Source organism: Aplidium turbinatum, chromosome 1 (genome assembly GCF_918807975.1).
Source record: "Aplidium turbinatum chromosome 1, kaAplTurb1.1, whole genome shotgun sequence".
NCBI lineage: Eukaryota > Metazoa > Chordata > Ascidiacea > Aplousobranchia > Polyclinidae > Aplidium > Aplidium turbinatum.
Window position 1 is genome coordinate 8,047,375 of NC_137472.1, and position 19,392 is coordinate 8,066,766.

Sequence of the window (19,392 nt, forward strand, 5' to 3'; positions counted from 1 at the left end):
AAGAGGAGTGGACAGACAACACCTCCAGACTCCACACCTTTGTTCCCGACGCTGGACCCATGCCACCAGGAAAGGAGCTTAGCCGACCTGCCTGGGTACGGTTGAATCGCCTCCGCACGGGTGTTGGGCGCTTCGCTTACTTGATGCACAAATGGGGCCTATCAACATCTGCGGCATGCAACTGTGGAGCAGAGGAACAGACAGCAGATCACATCCTATACCACTGCCCGACGTTTACTCCTCCAAGGGCAGTTGGCCTGTCAACGCTGGAGGACTCTACAATCAAGTGGCTGCTCGAAGAATGCCCCGACATTTGACCCCAATGAAATGTAGTCCAAAAACAACCTCTCATACGAAAGAAGAAGAAGATAGATACTTTGCTTATGTCGATACAACGTTCAGCGGTGTTGCGATACAACCTAAGAAAATCATGAGTTTGTTTCAAATTGCATTCCTCTTGAATGAATGCTTTTTTGTTACGCAAAACTTTCGCAGGAAATATCGGCCGCTTTACAGCGGTTCACCATCGTCAGACGTTGAAACAGTACAAACATTTGATCTGTGAAAGTAATGCCTATCAGCGAAAATGGAAACACATAATGTCATCCAGGCACTGTTTATTGAAAATGAAGACATGCAGCTCGTCATTGCATTGAGAAAAACTGACTTATCAAAATTTTTCGAAGACAAGAAATTCCAGTCACAAAAAAATATGACTTGTGCGAAATATTGTACAAAACAGACCGTATTGCAAGTGTAGTAAATTAGCATCGTCAAGTATAATGGTAATGAAATTGAACCGCACAGCTTTATAAGTAATATTTCGATCAATTAATAGATAGAAAAATACCCCGCTTTTGAATAAAACGGTGATGACCAAATCATCATCATCATCGGCCATGCCTGAATAAGGCGTCGGCTACCGTGAGTCTCCACAACGATCGATTGTCCATACTTCTAATTAGATTTTCAAAATTTTGGTTTGTCCACGTTGAAAGATTTTTGAAGATTTCCAAACGTGGACGCCACTGGTGTCTCTGACCAGGGAATCGCCCCATCATTACCGAGTGTTCAATTCCGCGTTTGCGGTAGACATGCCCGATAAATGTCATTTGCCTTTTTTTGATAGTTGTGATGAGGACGCCAGGGGTGCACCCAGAGCGTCTCCACACTTCTTCGTTAGTGATTTTATCCATCCAGTTAATTCCCATCATTCTACGAATGAACTAAATTTCAGCACTGTTGATCTTCTTCACTAACTTCGGGCATACAGTCCAGGATTCACAGCCATATAGCAGAAATGACCAAATACTGTGATTAAAATATCTAATCTCATAATCAACGATAACATGATAAGAACAAATTTTATGATAACCCGCTATTTCATTATGAAAACCACTGGTAATAGCAAATTTGAGTTTGCTGTTAATCTATGGTTTCGTCCCAAAAATGTTGACATTGTATGGCGGAGTGACCCACGTAGAATAGGTGCATCATCTAATCGTTTAGACATGTGTGGTTTGACTAATGACATGGCTAGCTGCCACCCCTCCACAAAACTTTCGTCTCCCTTGGCTTGTGAAAAGGACAACTCGCGGTTCAAGTAACTAATGGTCATCGCATTGACCCGCGCAACGTCTAAAATGTAAGAAAATGCAGACACAGTCCATTTTGCTGATTTCGGCTTGACGCTATAATATGCCATCTTCTGGTCGACGACATCAGTCCCACCCTTGGTAAAATCGTAGAGCTTGATTATTGCAGGTTTTTCCTTTCCGTCATCTTTGGTTACTCCAAGGATTGGCTGCATAGTTGATAAGACCAGAACATTGCGTTTACCGGTAGATTTTGGTTTGACTGCGCACGACGTAACGGTAATGTGGTTTCTCGACTCCTCCCAGTAAATTTTGGTACTGAAGGCTTCCCAATCAGTGAGAGATTTTAATTCGCTAACCCCTTTTCTATTGCTTTGCCATTTTCCAACTAAAGTTATGTTTTTGTTCCAAAGCCATTCTGCCTAATCAAGTAAAGTGTAAAAGCGATCAAGGGATATGTTTCGTCCTTGAAGCGAAGAAACTCTGTCCAAATTGTGTACCAAAGTTTCCACATATTCCATAGTGAAAGTCAGATAGTGTGGTCCTGGTACACCTACTGGCTTACCCGCATAAGCTATGGCGGTATAGGTGAATGACATACGCGCACTATTTATGCTTCTTAGCAACAAATCATATTTAGCAGGCTTATTTTTTGCCTGAAGCTTATTGCCTGAAGGACACACCAACGCGGGATGGAAACAAAGTCTCATCCAGTGAAAGGAAGTCTTCTGGTATTAAAATCTTTTCACAATTTCCAGTAAAATATTGGAAAAGTTCTCTGATTGCTGTAAATCGGTCACTTTGCCAGCGATTGGCCCTAGTGCTTTTATCATCAAAACGAATATTTGCAGACAGAAATTTGAATCGGTTCAACGACATTGTCGCACTAAACATAGGATGTCCATATAAATGGGAAAAGCAATCTTAATTCGGTGAAATGTTCGCTTGAGTAGTCCTCTAATACACCACAATCCAATGAATGCTTCTAGTTCCATGGCATCAGTTTGCTGAAAATGTGAAGCATGCTAAGATGTTCGTTGAGCCTCCGATATTCGCGATAGCCTCTCTCGTATACATGTGCTAGTGCTTGAAACAATGATGTAGATTATCTCTGCTGTAAATAAGAAACGCCATGCATCATACGACGTCGTTGCATATTGATAATCGCGCTTTACTCCTGGTAAACTGTGCACCACATTAGCAGAGTTTTGTCTTCCTCTTATTGATGGTTGCTTTGGTACTCCAAACAACTTTCACTCTACTTCTTTAGTCAACAACCACCGACATTCGCTCCTCTTCCTGGTCAGGCAATGTATGGTAATTTTCCTCATCCAAGGCGCTATCTAATGATTTGACGGCATGGCTCCTACGACGTTGGGACTGCCTATGTCTGACGTTCACGACCTCATCTTCGTTACTCTTGTCAGATGTTAATGGACCACCTTCACCATCAGATAAAGGCAAATCAACATCACTATCCGAAAAATTTACATCTCTTTCATCTTCGGTTGCTAATAAATTTGCCGTTTGCCTTGCATCATAATACACATTCGAAACCATAATTTTGAACTGTGGTATAAGGTACACACGGGCCACTTGCTGAAACAAAATGACTTCATTTTGCAAGAAAAATAAATCCAACATAGGGTGTGAGAAGATTTTTTTCTTCAACTGTTCGTGTTTTGAGCAATTAATAAGTTAAATTTAATAATACAATAATTGGAGGAAAGAGCAGACATTCGTTACAATTATTATTCAGACGCTATACTATCCCTTGCTGGCAGAGTCAGCCATTTGCATTGATTCAACGTTGGCAGATGTTGAATCGTTGTTGAGTGACTGATTTTGATAGCCGAGGTGACTCAACTACTGTATCGCATTTTTCGCTCGATTTTGCCATTGTAAAAACATAGCTTCATTCTTACTTTTGACTGACGATGAAAACAGCAGTTTTCGAAACGTTTGAATAATATGTTCGCTAATGTGTTAGCTTTGATATTCATAGTCCGAATTTCCTCTAAATCCTACGGTTATGCTCCGAAGTTTATTACTTTACTTCTGGCCTTTTCAATATCAAATTAATTGGGCCATAAAACATATTTTTTTCATATAACCTAATGATCGTCGTCGTCGTCGTCGTCGTGTGAGCGTCTGGGGCCGAGGGTCTATCCTTTTACCACCCCAGATTCACGATGTTCCCGGACTAACCTGAGTTGTAATATCGCCATGGTATTATGTGCATTTCTACATTTCTCCTGTACGCAACGTTGGTCTTTAGCATACTAACATATCGTAGATGTCGTTTTATTTGGACAGTTGCTCATAGTACTCCCAGAGCTAAATATACTGCAAACGTGTTGCAGATAATCTATATCGCACCTTTAGAGGAATTCATCAGTACGATTTTACATAATTCAAGAGTTTGCCGCAATAATCAGGAATGCTTTGCGTCTTATTCAAAGTATTCTTCATCTCATAAATAACAAAGTGCCATGCGACATCAAAATGACGTAGAATAGCTGTAAAGTTTATAAGTTTTGCGCAAAGAAATTAAAATGAGCCAGGATACTTTGTATTCTGTCCGATATAAACTCATCTATATTTGTCTAAATAGGTTGAATGACAGTAAATTGGCATAATTTGACTGTTAGAACCGATTACACAAATATGTGAAACGTATAATGATTTTTAGCAATGATGGGACCGCTTGAAGTACCTTTCATTCTTCATTGTAGGGACGCTATGAACTCATAACGAAAATCAATGACCTAGAATTCATTACACCGTGGTGCTGACAAAACACGTTATGTATGTAGCATGACAGGTGTTATATTATATTGTATCGACGCTCTACGAGATAAATACAAGTGAATATACTTGCAAGAATCTAGGGTACGATAAAGCGTTGTGAAATCAATAATCGAGCAATTTTGTTATGATTATGGGAATACAACATGCATCAAAAAGAATCAAATCAAAAATAAATCTATTGCTGTCAAACGTCGTCGTAATCACCGAATTGACATAGTTTGTTTGTTGGCCGGCCAAGCGTAACTAATCAGGCGACAATACGTCTTCACAGTTCAGTTGAGTTTTGTTTTTATTTCTGACCATCACAGCGAAAAAGAGGTCTAGAAAAAGGCAAATGACACGAGAGCGGGAAAAACGAAAGATTTGTTTCTTTATTATAAAAATCAGGCAGCTTTCAAATTTGACCCGCGTTCATAAACACGTTTATTAACAAACTTTAATAATATGTATTACAAACATGTTAATATCATTCAACGCTCAAAGGCCTTGCGATTGTTTTTCCAGCGGTAAAAGATTCTAGTTCATAACTGAAAGAAGTTATAAGCGGTTAAACTTTAAGGCACTTTGTGCCCCTGCCCAGAAAAACATCGTCTCAAAAAGCCCAGATATGAAAGAGTTAAGAGGCTACAAATCTACACATCTCCATACTACTAGTAGAGGTAGGACTTAGAAAGGTTTTTGGCGAAAAGTCATGCTCTAATAAGCTGAAAATGTGGACCATGATATGACCATTCCAACAAGCCCAAATTAATGCATCTGGACCGTCGTTTACCCCCTTGAAGATGACCACTTAGTGTTTACAGATATTTTCATGCAGTGTTGTCATGTAAATTATCATCAGCACTTTTAAACCTTTTCTATTTTACAAAATTAACTAATTAGTCCAGGCCCTCAGGGAATCTTTAGGCTAAACGTGTTACACGTTGTTTTTTGCATATTTTTGCAGTTGGTCAACCCAACTTTGATTTTAGTGGGTGCCGCAACTTTTTGGGTCACGTGATTACCCCTAAATCGGAGATTTCCCCAGAAATCACGTTTCAGCTCTTTTTGCGGCATTTTTGTACAATTACTGTACATATTTGATTTTGCATATTTTAACTTAAAAAGCACACACAAATAAGTGAGACAAAATAAACACAAAATAATTTGATTGATGACGTCATTATGACGTCATATTTTTTTTCTTTCTTAAAGTGCCCCTGACAGGTTGGATCCAAGTATAATAACTTTTTTAAGCATTTCCTAGTGCAGAATTATGCTTAGTGAGCTTTTTAATCTTAACCTCGAAGCTCAACTGGTTAGGGCGAAATTTATGTCAAACGCCTGCTCCGCAGGGGCGAAAGTCAATATTTCACTGCTCAGGGACGACTTTGGTGGTACTACGTCATCCTGGGTGGGCGTCGTTAGCGACGGGTGACACAAATGTTTCCTAGATTAAATTGGTGGATCACAGTTTGGTCGGAGTTGGTACAAGCGGTTTGATTGATTGATTGATTGGTTTATTTTGTTGTGCAATATTATAACAGCAAAATCATTAAATGATGCAGCACGCTTAACGAACACAATTGAAACAAAGAAAAATACAAATGTACACTGCATCTTTGAAGTAAATCACAACGGGAAGCTGCGAAGTGACCATGACGGTCTTCGAGTCAAGCACCCACCCTCAGCCAAGTCGATGATAAACACTAATAAACATTACACTAAATTATCTACACTTGTAACAAAGAGTCAAGACAGAAACAAACTTGCATCCATAATATGTCAAAATGTCAAGTTCCAATATTAGGTGTTGATAGTCATAACAATTAAAAACTTAAAGAGTATCGGTCCACATTAGTAAATTACACTGCATTCAACTTTAATATTCTGCAATTAGATAGTTTTTGTAAAGTTTTTTAAATAAGTCAAAAGATTTTTTTTTTATATCTAGTGGGATTGAGTTCCATATTTTTACTCCACTATACTTGATGCTTCGTTGAAGTTTTGTAGTAGCATACAGAGGTACGAAGTAATTATCATTTTTGATTGAACATCTAGTTGAGCGATTATGAACGTTTGATGTTTTTTTGAAGTAATTCGAAAAAGTACACGGTAAAGCATTATGGTTATATTTAAACATTAATTTAGCAATCTCTAGTTTGTATATGTCTTTTATTTTTAGAACTTTTACCTGCTTGAAGTAAGGCGTAACGTGTTCTGACCACAACCCTCCAGCAACTATTTTTATTACTTTGTTTTACAACTTTTGTAGTTTCTCGATATATGCTTTGTATGTAGAGCCCCAAATGGCTATTCCATTCATAATATGTGGGTGTATGAGCGAATAATACAACTGCAGTCTAGCATTGAAAGGAAGAAAGTGTTTAAGTTTCGACAAAATACCAACCGATCTAGCAAGTTTAGATCTAAGAGCATCAATGTGAGGTTCGAATGAGAGCTGTTTATCAATTATTATTCCAAGATACTTAGCGTGGTCGACGGTTTCTTGACGGTCGACGGTCGACGGTCGATTGTTTTTTGCAGTTTAATAAAACGGTACTGGATACGTTCCTACAAAACCAAAAATATACTTGAAGTGAAAAATGAAGAAATCGTACGAATCATCATTCATATTCACTATTTATAAATAAATAAAAGTTTTCTCTCTCTCATAATGTGCCTTCAGTTGGCCATTAAAATCCGGTGTAACGGCCGTCTGGACTTGGAAAATTCTTGGCGATTTTCCATTAACGTAAAGAGCTACAGAAATAGTACTTTCACCAACCTTGCCAAAGTGCTGAAACTGCAAGCAGTGAGCTTTGCGCAATGCAAGCTTTCAGTGCTGGTGTTAACAAAATCTTAGTTATACAGTTACGGTACCGTACATAGCAGAGTCTATACATGTAAAATCCTACTTTACCTGCGCAAGGGTACGTTTTTGCAAACGCTGTTGTTTTGAAGTGCTGGAATTATCATCAGCATCTGGTTGCATCTGTGCTTTTATAGGCTAGATCAGGGGTCACTAACCTTTTTTGCATGCGGGCCACTTTGGCACTAAGGAGAGCTGTGGCGGGCCGCACTGATAAAATGTTAGGTAGGTAGACTCTTATGCTCGAAAAGAACACATTTCGTACCTAGTATCCAACGTTACATGTTGTTCATATTTATGTTAGAATACCGCAGCAACAAAATTAATCGAACAACGCTACAGCCAGGCCAAGCTCCTTATACAACACCTTTGACTTTTTTAACAATGCCTAATAAACGAGGCCACTTGTTTTGTGCACTTATAGCGAGGCGAGCGGTTTCATCAGAATATTCATCGCCAAGCAGGAGTGGCGTTGTTACTTCGCTTCGCAAAAGATATCTTGCAATTAACAGTTTCAGTAAACAAGGAAATGTTTGACACATCGCAATACAGGCAACAATAGTGACCTGCAAACATATCAGCAAAAAATAGGCTCCAATAACAGGGAAAAAGAAACCAGGCACCATGAAACAAACGCTTATGGAAATCACCGAAAAATCGTATTTTTATCGTAATTCATGAACAGTCTTCCCTCTAAAAAAGCAATGAGTTGGTTTTTCATCCATTTTGTGAGAGTGTATAAAACCGTCTTTCTTTTATTATTGACAACTCTCACTTGCGGTGCTTATCAGCATGGCAAAAATTGTTGATTAACAACATTTTGCAGTACTTGCTTCGGCAGAACATATACTAAAATTGGAACGATACAGAGAAGATGAGCATGGCCCTGCGCAAGGATGACACGCAAGATCGTGAAGCATTCCATATTTCTTAAAAAAAAAAAAGTTTTGCAGTACTAAGCTAAATATTTTCATGAGTCTCTAAATTTATATATAATATTTTGCCAATTTATTATAAATTGAGTTGGCACACCGACCTATTTTGCCAACAAAAACTTGCATAAAGGGAATACTGCTCGTGAAACACAATAACGGTGAAACGCACACTATAGTGTTTACATGACATTTGGTGGAATCGTTTGCAAAGCGAAAATATGCTTCCGGGAAAGTATTTTTGCCTTTGTGTTCTTTAACTCCTCAAGAAAAGTATTTTTGTTTATACTTGTACGCTGATACCTTCCGCGGGCCGCAAAGATACAGCGTGGCGGGCCGCATGCTAGATGGTATCGCAGATTTCTTCAAAATGAAAAGTTTGCTCAAGCTCATTTTTACTTGAGTAGTGTTAACAAAATCATCTCCTGTGAAGTGAAGAAACATACGACTAGTTTTGTATGGCCCATTCCACTTTCGAACACTTGGAGAAAACTTTGACCATTTTCTTCTCAGCACCTTGTTTTGTGGGAAAGCGTGAAAAAATAGCACACGGTTTTTGTCACTAACACTGTCACATAAACAGCAATTTGCAGGCATTAACTCAACCATAAATTAAGGGTACTGTTTGTGAGATACTGTTGTTACACTGCAAATGGCTATAGCCAGATTAGGACAAATAAAAAATTATCAAAATTGTAGCCCTACAAGAGTTTAAAAATACTGCAATTTCAATGGAAGTGAGATGCTGTTTGATAAAAATAAACTCAACCTATTTGATCTAAACTTGATAGTAATAATAAATTGACTTTTTCATTTCGGTAGATCTGCTTTTGCACATGCTTTAGACCAACAGAACCCCACACATTTACGTTTTGCAGTAGTCATACCATACCTTACCAAGTCACTACAGAGAAAGAATGTATCCTTCGCACCCATGGTGACGTCACAGCAGTGTTGCCGTTTTTATTTTCGCAATTGAATGAGTGCCAGATTCGCCGAAATTAACGAAAGTTTGCAAGCATGTAACTTAGTAGCCTGTTGATATTTTTAACGATTTGCTGGTCAGGAAGTTTGTTAGTGTCATCTTTTTGGTATCCTAGGTAAATTTAGCGAATTTATTTACCTGTCAGAGGCACTTTAACCTATTTTAGTCGTTTGCTGTTAGTTTTAGTTGGAGTACGGGTTACTAAAACCATTTCACAATTCCCAAAAGTAATTTCGTCATGAATGCATCTTTTATGACGTCATCATTATATCATTAAGACTACGCAACTTGAAATTCAGGAACCAAAGGTAAGTTTTTTCTGAAAAAAAGCGATTAAATACTATCATTATAAGTTTTGCAAGTGCTTAAAGTTTTGCAATTGCAAGCAATAACAATAATACCAGTACAGTATGACGCAATAACGACGTCATCAAGGGTATAACCAGAAGAGCAGCTACCAGGGGTGAATTTCCCTTTTAGCCATGCCACTTTAAAAATTAAAATGATATGTAATCATGATCTACACATCAAATTAATACACGACACCAGATTATGCAATGTCTGAGTCTAAACGCTGTCAATTCAAGATGAAAAAACTAGAGGTTTTCGATGTTAAATTCCTACCATACGTAATTTGATGTTAAAAAAATTCATATGACAAGTTTTTTCAAGTTACAAAATAGAATTTAGAAAGTCAAAAGCATTTCTTGAAAGATCAGTGTGGATTGGAGATGCAACGTCAATGTGGATTGAAGATGAAACATCATAGAAGATTGGAGATTTTGTTGTCGAATTGGATGTTTCGTAGCCTACTCTCATGCATGAACAAAAACCTTGTGCATTTTATAGATTTTTTCTTACAATAACATCGAGGGCCACAAGTAGACTGACAACTACAATGATGTATCATTTCGTGAATCGATGACGAGGATTGGGTTGGGGTCCAAAACGGAACAAGCTGATTTGCATGAATATGTTTCCAATCCCAAGCTAAAGGAGAAGGCATTTACTGAACATTTACGAGGCTTGATTTCCATATTTCAGCTTGATATATCGCTCTGCGTGTAAGCTGCATCAGAGCAGCTGACGTTGGTGGCAGCCTTTGAAGTTTGAATAGTGCAACCATTGATAAACATCATATAACGGCATTCGTCTACATCTGTGATAGTAGAACCATTGCCATAAAGAGCTATGACATACTTTTGTATGTCATTTATAGAACTAGAAGTGCTTGAGAAATTCAGAGAGTTAAATAAACCACACATAAACCACACAAATAAACCACACATAAGTAAGATTAAGCATCCAACAATCCCAAGCCTTTTTTTCCAAAGCCGAAAAAAGACGAAACAGTATCACAGCCAGTGATAGAATAAAACAAAGGTAAAGAAGCGCAAATCATCAGAGATTGAGGTAAAGATAAAACAATGTCATGGATTGGAATGAAGCGAGTTTTTTTTCCAACTCCAAATTCAACCCATAGTTTACAGATTTCTAATTTGTCAAAACACGAAATTGCAATAATTATCACATCAGTATCTATACTGTTTTGACTATGGCATCGGATTTCCATGTTTTTTAGAGTTGCCAAGCTCTTCAAACGTTTGTACCAAACAAATCAATTCTTCATTAAAGCTCTCGTGATAACATTTGCTTTCATCGTGATGTAGCAATTGAAGTTTTTGTCGCTAAAGCCAATTTCTTCATAAAATTTTCTCACTGTTTGTACAATCATTGGTTGAGAAATCACCCTTCATTTCAAAGCTCCTTCGTTTTGAAACAAATCTGTAGTGCGTCCTTTACCTTTAATAACGGCATTACAATACTCATGATTCTGGTCAAGTGCCATTGCAGAAAACCTCTTATCGGATTTTGTAACCACAAACTTCCCTTCAACAAAATGTGTCTTCAAAGTGGAATAAGTTTGCTCTAATGCTTCAATATCACCAATGTGAACTGATGTCCAACGATAATACAGGTGATGATTTAATGCAAAAAACCAAGGGCAAATGCTTTTCAGATACCTGCAGTACATTTCCAATTTTGCGTTCGTAGTGCCCTTATGAAACCCAGCACATTTGCCTCGAGCTCCATCACTAAAAACCAAAAGAAAAGCATTGGAGATTGCTTTATTATAATTTCTTTCCAGTGACCATAGTCAATTGTTTGGTCAACCCTTCCCTCAAAAGCTTTCATATTACATGAAGCGATAGCTTTCATAACACATGAAGCGCGGCCGCCGGCCAAGGTAATTTCGTGAGGGCGCTGTGTCTTTTTGATAATGTGAAACTGAAAGTAGTTTGTCAGCCAGTCCAGGTGTGAAAATACCAGCTTGGGCAAGAAGCTTAGACCATTCTGAATAATTCAAAACATCACCAATTAATTTTAAAGATATCTTTTCAATATGAAGGCCACCAAGCATCACAAAAAAAATTTCCTTGGATATATATGGATGCAATACACTCCACTGCAATTGTTTTGCAATAGCATATATTGGTTGGTCACATGTCATAACTGAAGTTTGTCCGGGGTTTAAAAACTTGGTTGATTTTTTGACCAACGTCAAAGCATGATAAACCATATTTGGGTTAGTGAAACTTTCCGCGAATAAAGGTAGTAGATTGGTTTGACACTTGAAATCCAGAGTTCACCGGTGAAGCGATGGAACTTCAAATAAGCCGATTGGATACAATACAGCCTCCTGACCAATGGGTTTGCTGCACAGTCACCATCGACTGAGCCATGCAACGCAGAACAGCTATACATACAGCTACAGCTGCAGTATACACCATGCTGGGATTCTGAGTTTGAGGCTCTTTATCGTACCTAAGCGCCACACCTGGTGCTGCCTCTAATACCGCCGCCACCAGACTACTTGAGCGGCTAGACACAAAGAAGCTTGAGCGATGGAACAAAGCTGTCCAAACCATCGACTTCTCACACTCAAGCCACAAAGCATGGAGCATCATCAACAACCTCACTGGGCGCTCAGCAAACTCCCCTCGTCAGTGCTCCCGTTTCTGCTAATGCCATCGCTTCCCAGCTAGTGCAGAACGGGGTCTACAAGACAAAGGACCGCAAGGCGTCCCGCCTTGTTGCCAAGGAAGCGTCTGCCCTGTAGCGAGTGGAAACATCACAAGATGAAACAATCTCTGGAGACTTCAATCCAAAGGAATTCGCCACCGCCCTCGCCTAGTGAAACCACACAAGTTTCCAGGGCCGGATAAGATCTGCCCTGAGCTTGTGCTCCATGCTGGCCTTGCCCTAAAGTCCTGGTTACGTAGATTCCTCTCCTCTTGCCTACACCACCTCACAATCCCAAAATCTGGAGAAGAGCTTTAGTAGTTGCGATCCCTAAACCTCACAAGCCACTAGTGGACTCAGAGTTATCGTCCGATATCCCTACTCTGTGTTCCTTTCAAGATCTTCGAAAGACTGATCTATGCCCGCGTCAACCCAATCATCGACCCACTCCTTCCAAAAGAGCAAGCTTGGTTTCGGCGCGGAAAATCCACCGTAGATCAGGTCACACTCTTAACCTAAGACATCGAGGATTGCTTTGAGTCAAAAAAGAAGGCCGGCGCTGTCTTTCTAGATCTCACAGCTGGGGACTCATGTTGTCAACTTTTCTCGGTGAGTCCTGGTAACTGCACAAAACAGGCTAATGATAACAAACAGCGACACATCAGGGAGTCTCTGGGGTGGTAAAAGAACAAACCCTCGGCCCCAGAGAACAAAGAAAGAAGCCAGAAGTCCCAACATCCTACAGCTTAACGTTGAAGGCCTTACGACTGCTAAAATCGATGTCGTACAAAGAGTAGCTCAACAACAAAAGGCCCTTATCATCATCCTCCAGAAGACCCACTGCCACAGCGCAGACAGGCTAGTGATCCCAAATTACTCACTAGCTTGGTCAATCCTAAGCAGGACACACGGCTTAGCCACATTTGTCCACGAGAAGCTGAACTGGAGACTGGTTGAATAATCCCCTTCAGACTCAGAGATTGAATGGTTAAGCGTGGACGTCAACGGCTACAAAATCGTAACATCTACAAGCCACCTCCCTCGCCATTCACTCCGACGGCCATCCAAGTGTACCCCCACCCCTGCCTCTATTCTGGCGATTTTAATTGCCAGCACGTCGACTGGGGATACCGCATCACTAGTCCTTCTGGTGCATGTCTGGCTAACTGGGCATCAAATAACAACTATGCCCCACTGTGCAACCCCAAAGACGAAGCCAGCTTCACATCGGGCGATGGGGCACTGGAACAAACCCAGACATGGCCTTTGCTAGCATTGGCAACGACAATCAGCTTCCGGACAGACGTGTGCTACAAAAGTTCCTTCGGTCCCAACACCAACCTTCTCTCATTACCGCAATACCGCTCAAGACACCAATTCCGAGTGAACCAGTCAAGCTGTGGAACTTCCATAAAGCCGACTGGAATCGCTTTAGCCTCCTTATCAACAAGTTCACAAATGAGTTACCTCCACCTAACTGTCACAAAGTGGACGAGGCCTACCAGAACTTTTGCAACACCATCTTAACATGTGCCAAACAAGCCATCTCTCGCGGTCGTAGAAGTAACTACACTCCGTGCTGGGATGCAGAGTGCGAGCGCCTCTACCAATGTTTTGTTAGCTCTTTAGATGGTCAAACAACACCCTCAGCCGCCAAGGCTCTTCTGGAAAGACTCGATGCAACAAGAAAATAACGTTGGACAGAGACCATCCAATCTATCGATCTCTCGCACTCAAGCCGTACAGCGTGGAGCACACTCAATAACCTTACGGGACGATCAAGACAATCACCCCGACAATGTCCAATTCTTGCTAATAAGATCGCATCGCAGGTAATAAAAAATAGGATATATAAGCCGTGTGACCGTACCTCCGATCGGTGTGTTACCAAAGAAGTGACAAAGATTTGGAAGATCAACACACCCGACCAGGAGAGCATTTCTAGCTCCTTCTCACGGAAAGAATTCAATGCTGGCCTCGAGCACCTAAAACCTGGTAAGGCCCCTTGTCCAGATAGGATATGTCCAGAGCTTATCATGCACGCTGGTTATGTTCTAAAGTCCTGGTTATTCGATTTCCTGTCGTCCTGCCTGCTCCGCCTCAAGATTTCTAAAGTATGGAGAAGATCTCTGGTCGTCGCGATCCCTAAGCCAAACAAACCACTAGACGATTCAAAGAGCTATCGCCCCATCTCCTTGCTCTGCATCCTTTTCAAGATCCTTGAGAGACTGATCTACGCCCGTGTCGAACCAATAATCGACCCACTGGTTCCCGAAGAACAAGCTGGTTTCCGACACGCGAGGTCAACTGTAGACCAAGTCACACTACTAACTCAGGATATTGAGGAGAGTTTCTCGGCAAAAAAGAATGCGGGGGCTGTTTTTATGGACCTAACAGCAGCCTATGACACTGTTTGGCACCGTGGCCTAGTCTACAAGCTACTCCGCCTACTCCCTGACAGGCACATGGTCAAAATGATCATGGAACTCATCCACAACAGGAGTTTTACCCTTACCACCGGAAGCGGAAAACCAAGTAGACTGCGGCGACTCAAAAACGGTGTCCCACAGGGATCAGTCTTGGCTCCCCTTCTTTTCAACGTCTATACGCACGACCTACCATCAACAACATCTGACAAATATGCATTTGCTGATGACTTGGCCATCTTATACTCTGCGAAAGACTGGCAATCATTACAAACGACGTTGAGCCACGACATGACGACCACATCTAGATACCTTCATCAATGGAAACTGAAGCTCAGCGAAAGTAAAACTGTGACGGCAGCCTTCCATCTCAACAACAGGGAGGCAAAACGTGACCTGAAAGTGACCGTTAACGGCAAAATTTTGACGCCCTGCCCAGAACCAACATACCTTGGGGTTACACTTGACAAGTCACTCACATACCGTCACCATTTACAGTCACTACGCAAAAAGCTGACATCTCGCGTCGCCCTGCTGAGACGTCTGGCAGGCCAAATTGGGGTGCAGGTGCTGACACCTTGCGCACTGCAACCCTGGCTCTGGTTCACTCCACTGCTGAATACTGCGCCCCTGCTTGGTACCGCAGTGCCCACACCCGCCTCATCGACAGCCCAATCAACGATGCATTGCGAACTGTGACTGGATGCCTGCGCCCAACTCCAACAGAGTATTTACCAATCCTTGCAGGCATCCAACCTGCTGAGCTCCGCCGAAAGGGAGCCATCATACACCTGGCTCGCCGAGCGGGGGATCCTAACCACTTGCTTCATGCAAAACTCAACATCCCATTTCAGAAATCCCCCCGGCAACTGAAGTCAAGACACCCCTTTGTGCCAGCTGCTGTTGAACTACTACATCCATTCAGCGATCATGCCATCAGCGCAGCACACTTCATGGAAGATACTTGGAATGCAGCGTGGTGCGCCACCGACACCAAACTACATGGTTTTATACTCCACTCGGTGGCGCACCCCCTTGGTATGGACCTGCCTCGGCCGAATTGGGTCAAGCTCAACAGAATCCGAACTGGAGTCGGTCGCTTCCATTCCAACATGCACAAGTGGAGTCTGGCTTCCTCATCGACCTGCGAATGCGGCGCGGAGGAACAAACTGCTGACCATGTCGTTCTCGAATGTCCCATCTACAAGGCACCAAATGGAACGCATGGTATACCAACGCTGGACAAAGCTACACTCACCTGGCTCTCCACCACCTGCCCTGAAATTTGATCTAGTCTCAAACGAAAGAAGAAGAAGAAGAAGCATATGACACCGTATGGCATCACAGCCTTACTTGCAAGCTGCTTCGCTTGCTTGCTGACCGATGGTTCATATTATGATTATGGAACTTGTCAGGAATCAAAGCTTCACCCTCACCACCGGCAACTCACGGCGAAGCAGACTGAAACGTCTGAATAACGGCGTCTCACAGGGATCTGTCTTGGCTCCACTTCTTTTCAACATCTACACCGACAACCTGCCAACTACGGTCTCCGCAAAATACGCTTACGCGGACGACCTGACAATTCTCCACTCCACAAAGTCGTGGGAAAATCTAGAAGAGACGTTGAGCCAGGACATGAAAACTCTCTCAGCTTATCTCCAGAACTGGCGACTGAAACTCAGAGAAACCAAAACTGTGGCAGCAGCTTTCCACCTCCACAGTCGTTAAGCTGATCGTGAGCTACACGTCCAGAAAAACGGAAAATCTCTGTCCTTCTGCCCGAACCAAGGTATCTTGGGGTAACACTGGACAGATCGCTCACGTACCGCCACCATTTGGTGTCACTGCGCAAGAAACTGACATCCGGCGCTGCGCTACTCAAGCGCCTGGCAGGCTCTAGCTGGGGGGGAGAGGCAAGGGCTGACACTTTACGTATAGCTGCCTTAGTCCTAGTCTACTCTTCAGCAGAGTACTGTGCACCTGTTTGGTGCCGCAGTGTTCACTGCCATAAACAGCGCCCTGCTCACAGTGACCGGATGCCTGCGTCCCACACCATTGGACAATCTCCCCATTATCGCTGGCATCCAACCCACTAAGCTTCGTCGCAAAGAAGCCACTCTGTCTCTCGGTCGACGGGCAACTGGAGCCTAACCACCTTCTCCACCACAAGATCTCTGCTTTCCCAAACGAGCACCTCCGAGCGCAAATAAAAGACTTCAGCGAAGCAATATTTTTTTTATATTATCAAAAAAGTGGTCTGTTTAGGTACTAGAAATATTAAAAAAATTTGAAATGTCCAAAATTTTGAACCTTCATGTTCAAGGGGGTAAACGTTATTTTTCAGCGCAAAAAGTAGAACTAGTGGTGCGGTACTGATGAGCCCAGCCATTTGAAACTTTAAACGATATTGTGCTCTGGTGGCATTGGAGACAGTTCTATCAAAAGTGACTATCTGAAAACTTTGCTTTCCTCGCTGGAGCGAGCGAGTGAGAACGCTATCTGCCCAACTTTTTGCTAACCTTCTTAGATGTTTTTTAAAAGTTAGCTAGAAACTACCAAACTACCAGAAAGTTTAGAAAATAGCTTACGCCAGTTAGATCAGTGGCCTCCCTTGCTGGAAACCACTGATCTAGGCGAGTAGTTGGCCTTTTTTTCCTTCCTAGATTTTTTTTGGAAGCGGCCTTTTCCGCTTAAGAGAATCAGCTGTTTTTCCAGGTCTAAATTTTCCGTCAGAAGGAAATATACAAACTTTAAAGTATGGATTTCTGTCTGTATAATTTTCATTACTATTTACCTAACTTAACCCCACTTACTCATGGGCGATTCTAAAGCCAAAGAGTACCTATACCAAAGGACTAAAAAAAAGATGTCGCGTTCAAGCGAAGAGAAGTTTACAGTCAGGCCAAAAACATGCTCCACACTCCGGACGCTTACCCGATCCACATCCTGGAAGAGCGTCGACGGAATTCCTGGAAAAAATCAATAATTTCTACGACTATAAAGCAATCGGATTTCAAATAAATTCCAGAACAACTCCAATAAGCGATGAAGAACCCTCCAAAAACTTTTTTAAAGCAGAAGAAAAAAATTGTGAGAGCAGCTCTATCACTTAGATCAGTGGTTCCCATCATTTTTAAGCTTACGGCATCCTTCAGAAAAAAAATAATTTGTGGCACCCCATGGCAGACGAACGATCTTTCACCTCAAATTCAGCAGGTTGTTGGAATAAACCTTAACAGTTTAACACCAAGCGCTTTAAAAAATGGTATCCGTAGGTTCTCTACTTGACTTTCAGCTTTAATGCAGTGTGGAGAAAAGTAGGAAAGTTTGCTTGTTGTACCCTTAAGAAAGGCAATTTACCATAAAACCGAAATCAATGTGATAATAGTAACACTTCAATTTTACTTGGAACTTGAATACCACTTTGAAACAACATTTTGATAAAAAAATAAAATTTCTTTTCAAAGTCAAAAATATATTGCTTCTCTCTTAGCAGACAAAATGGGCAAAAACTTTTCTAAGCGGAACATTCACCGACCGCATTACAGTCGGCAATCAGCACAACTTGTACATACATTGACATCACAAGCCACAACAGTATAAAGATGCCCACACTAAGAATTTGTGACCACGAAACATCGTATAGCTACGCATACGGCATGACAAAAAATTAACCTTAATGATGTAACAAAAACAATCGTGCATGAAAATTGTTATCAGCAACAATGATCTTCGCTAACTATTTAAAGACAGATAAAACTGAATATGGGAAATCGCTCGTAGCACCACAGAGTATTGTAAAAATGGCACCCCGGTTGGGGACCACTGACTTAGATACATGGTGCAAACAACACAACTCTCACCAAAAAAGAAGACATACTCAAAGAAGTACACAGCTTCTATCACTCCCTATGGGGTGTAGAAGACGACATCAACCCTCAAGAACAGGACAGATACCTGATCATCTTGGGAAGGCCAAAATTGACAAGGACACAGCTGAACAAGCGGAACAGCTAATAACTCTAAAAGAAGTAAAAACCGCCATCGACTCTCTAAACAAAGATTCTGCACCCGGAACCGATGGTCTCGGTGCATTGTTTTACTAAAAATGCTGGCACTTCCTGAAACATGACATTTTGGAAATGCTTACAAATTGCTATTTGAGAAAAAATAATGACTCCTCCATGAGAAAAACAAAGGTGAAGCTGATCTTTAAAAAATACGAAAAAGAAAAGCTCAAAAACTGGAGACCGATCTCTCTCCTCAACACAGACTCCAAGATTTTGAGTAAAATCTTCTCCAACAGACTCACACCCATGATCACAAACCTGATTTGTCCAAATCAGAAATGTGGACTGCCAAACCGCAGAATAGAGCATGTCACAATGAACATACAAGCCACCCTGGAAGCATCCCAAACACAACACAGGGACTTGTACATCATATTGACTGACTTTGAAAATGCCTTCGATAGAGTAAGTCATTCATTTCTCTATGGAATCTTGAAGAAACTCGGCATGAAACCAATAATGACAAACTAATTACCTGTCTTTGGTTTACAACAAAACAAAAAGCAAGATAGAAATAAAAAGAGCCTTAACCAAACGAATCAAGGTCAAAAGCATTCGACAGGGATGCCCACTCAGCATTCTCTATTTCATAATCTGTGATGACGTGCTCACCCGTCGCATAGAAAAAGAAACAACTTAACGGTTTTCACTTTTCCAAGCTGACATTTAAAATACAACATTTATCAATCACCAAA

The 19,392-nt window shown here is 41.3% G+C and overlaps 1 non-coding gene across 1 annotated transcript; it reads left to right on the forward strand.

Moving 5' to 3' along the window:
• Positions 1-8,082: 8,082 nt before the first annotated feature.
• On the forward strand, positions 8,083-8,188 carry LOC145785221 (U6 spliceosomal RNA). Its single transcript, XR_014291145.1, has one exon. It is a non-coding gene; the product is annotated as a U6 spliceosomal RNA (small nuclear RNA).
• The last annotated feature ends 11,204 nt before the right edge of the window (positions 8,189-19,392 follow it).